Raw genomic sequence first — 3206 nt, forward strand, 5'->3', positions numbered from 1 at the left:
ATAGTAATGAGATGGTTTTTATATTTTTTTTTACCTTTGTTGCAAGATACTTTGTGTCTTCAGCATGATGTAAAAATCTATTGACTTCTTCTGGAGTAAAAATAGCAGCTTTTTTCGCTTGAACGTCGTGATTTTTCCTTTTCAGTAAGGCTCGTAGTTTTGCATAAGTTTCAATATTTATGGAGTGGTTGATGTCTAGCGTACTCCTTAGCATAGAATAGGTGGTCCACAATGTAGATGGTTTGTATTTCGTGAAAAGTTCATTGAAATAAACCAATAAAACTCTCTCAGAAAATGAATTAATCTGCTTAGTACTTCTCCAATCCATGAAACTTTTGTAAGTTGACAAGTACAATGATTTCGATTTTTCTGGTAGCAAATTTGTACTTGTCGTTTTGGCAGCCTGTATAATTTCTGGTGGAGTGCAACCTGGTTCCGTATCACTATCCGAACTCATTTTTAACAAGAATTACTGCGAAAAAAGCAAATATTTCTTATAATATTACCAAATTAAAATTGAAATCCGCCATAACAACTGAAATGTCAAACTCGATACGATTAGGATCGCGTTTAGAATGGCCGTCGGTGTACAAGTCAGTGACAGAATTTGGGAAAAAATGGATCACGTGAACAATTTATTTACATAACTATATGGTGGCATGTGACAAAGGCCACGGTGCGCACACCAGCCGCCTACGACCACAAGGGCACTGACGTTGTCAATGTCAAAATAAAAAACCACAGAACTAAGGACGGTCATACACCAAAAATATTTCAAATATAAATTATGGAATTTACCTAATGATTTGGCAAACTCCTGTACTGTGTTATTGCGGTGTATTTGTTAAGAAAATTGTATTCTGAATTAGCAGTAATTGCAAAGACATAAGTGGATGTCTACATGCAAGAAATACCGCATATCCCAGGTTTTATGCTTGGTGTGCAACCACCTTTAGGTCGAGAGGGAATAATGATCATTATTCCTCTTCATTAATCACTCTGACGCTATATGACCTTCATTTAGCTTCTGTCAACACGCTGAATATTAGTACATTATTGGTTGGTCGTGGACAAAATCCTTTTCAATGATGTACTCGATGATGAGTTGCTATCAAAAGGGTTGTAAATTATCTAAATAAAGAGAAAAAATATATGATAACATACTTTTGATAAAGCAACTTTACCAAAACTTTTACTTAAGTCAAAACTAAACGCAATCGCACAGTTTTTTGTTTAGTTAAAATCATTCTGGTCAGTTTCTTCAAGTACCATATTACCACCACCACCTTTCACTTCAGTCACATTTGTAACTTAAATTTAAGCTTGTCCATATTGTTGAATCGTTGTAACTTCTTCCTTAGTTCATGTCCATGTACCTACTACTGAATGTAGGTCTCTTCCATTACTGTCCAGGTCCGTTTATGGAGAGTTGTCTGAAACGAGTTTTTTGAAAGTCCTCTCTCCATTGCTTTGGGGTCACACAGCATTTCGTTTTGTGTCAAAAAATGGAAATCTTTAGTTGCCAGAAAGTCTATCTACACTTTTGTTCTTGCTGTTGTGGTTTGCAACTATTCACATACTGGATTCTATTCCTGATTTATAGAACATAATATTATCCCAAAACTGGGGTGGTGTAAGTGACTTGTTTTGATATGATCTGCCTCCGCGCAGACCTGACTTGACACCTCGCGCATCTGAGTGCTCTTGTCGCAAACAAGTGAACCGTGTTAAAGTGGGCGATTTATCAAACGCCTCCGGTTGCCGGGCGGTAAGCAGGATCGGATAATTAATCAGACATATTGACGCGTTCCAAGGCGCGGAATCGCGAACCGTCAAAAGGTAGCCGGCCGGTTTATTTATCGCTCGGTGACAGATAAATCTGTCCGCCCGTGATATGTTTATTGTCGTTATTTATTATATATTTCCCTCTTCGAGCGAGACCGTATGCGGAGGCTCGATAATACGTTTTGCATGATTTATCGGCCATTGTTCCTCCGGCGTCGACGGCCTTTTTTCCGGCTCGGTAACGAATTTGAGCAAACCCCTTCGGTACATAATCCCTCATCTATGTGGCGGGACACTCATATGACTCAACCTCATGAAGATATTTAACAGGGATACTATTATCAGCCGTATGGACTTTAATGAGTCCAATATTACAACATCCTCACTTTTGTGAGAAATAATATAAAATGCGGTTGTATGCAGCATATTCCAGATCCTGTAACAATAGAGTTTGCTTGATTGAAAATATTAACTGAAAGATTTTATTTTACAAAAACAAGATTGGGTGGTCACGGGATCTCTTCAAGTCACTCGGTGAATGCCCCAGGCTAACTACTCACGGAGAGTGGTGTAGGTTAACAAGATAAATTTCAATGGCGCCACCCACTTTGCACCGTCGTGTAGGGCTTGAGAAAACCAGTAAACAAACGCTAAAGCGGGAAATCCCCAAACGCTAGACCAAATATCAGTAATGCAAAATACAAATCCTAAATAATACTACCAAGTATGGCAAAGGCCTCTTCTTTAATTAAAAACAAAATTAACGACTGTCAAAAATCAAAAGTATACGTAAATCGACGTTAATGTACTGACAAGTGACAATTCAGAACCTAACCTTAAAATGTACCATATGTTGTGTATGCTATTTATAATCATATAATTTTACAAAAGGGGAGGGTAAATGGTTACTTAAATGATGGGCTCAAAGTTGGGTATTTGGGAATGCGGAACCTTAACTACAGTACGAGTCTGGATAGGTGAGTGTTAAATTGTGTCCACAGAAGGTTGGCAAAAAAAAGGGTAACCTGTCTTACCCAAAAATCTTAGTAAGCACACTCTCACTGATAATGGAAGATGTCAAAGTTCCAAATTAATACTACATCTCGATGGCTTGTGCTCGATGGTGAATCAGAGACCAGGAAACTGTATTTACAGCCTGCAGATCTGCTTATGACTAGACTGACCTTATTTCAAGATTGCTAATACTCCCTGGACACTCCAGTTAATGCTGCACAGGCAGGCCTAATGTGTCAATTAATCAGGATAGCTTAAACTCTCAGCAAGGGCTGATTGCAAGTGTATGTGCTGGTGTTCGTTGAGTTGCTGATTTCCTTGTGGAGCACCGGAGGTAAAAGTGAGAAAGGAAAAACCTAGAAAACATGTTCTAGTTACAATGACTGTCAATCACGCTAGGATTGACA

General features: G+C 38.5%; 1 long non-coding RNA gene across 1 annotated transcript; it reads right to left on the reverse strand.

Annotated features, from left to right (window-relative positions):
• Positions 1 to 259: 259 nt before the first annotated feature.
• Positions 260 to 2271, reverse strand: LOC145726143 (uncharacterized). The gene is made up of 2 exons (XR_014177504.1): positions 1185 to 2271; positions 260 to 1131 (listed from the first exon to the last, which is right to left on the reverse strand). It is a non-coding gene; the product is annotated as an uncharacterized LOC145726143 (long non-coding RNA).
• Between the last annotated feature and the right edge of the window lie 935 nt (positions 2272 to 3206).

The sequence above is a fragment of the Ips typographus genome, linkage group LG1 (assembly GCF_016097725.1).
Source record: "Ips typographus isolate SLU linkage group LG1, UJ_Ityp_2.0, whole genome shotgun sequence".
In the NCBI taxonomy this organism is placed as follows: domain Eukaryota; kingdom Metazoa; phylum Arthropoda; class Insecta; order Coleoptera; family Curculionidae; genus Ips; species Ips typographus.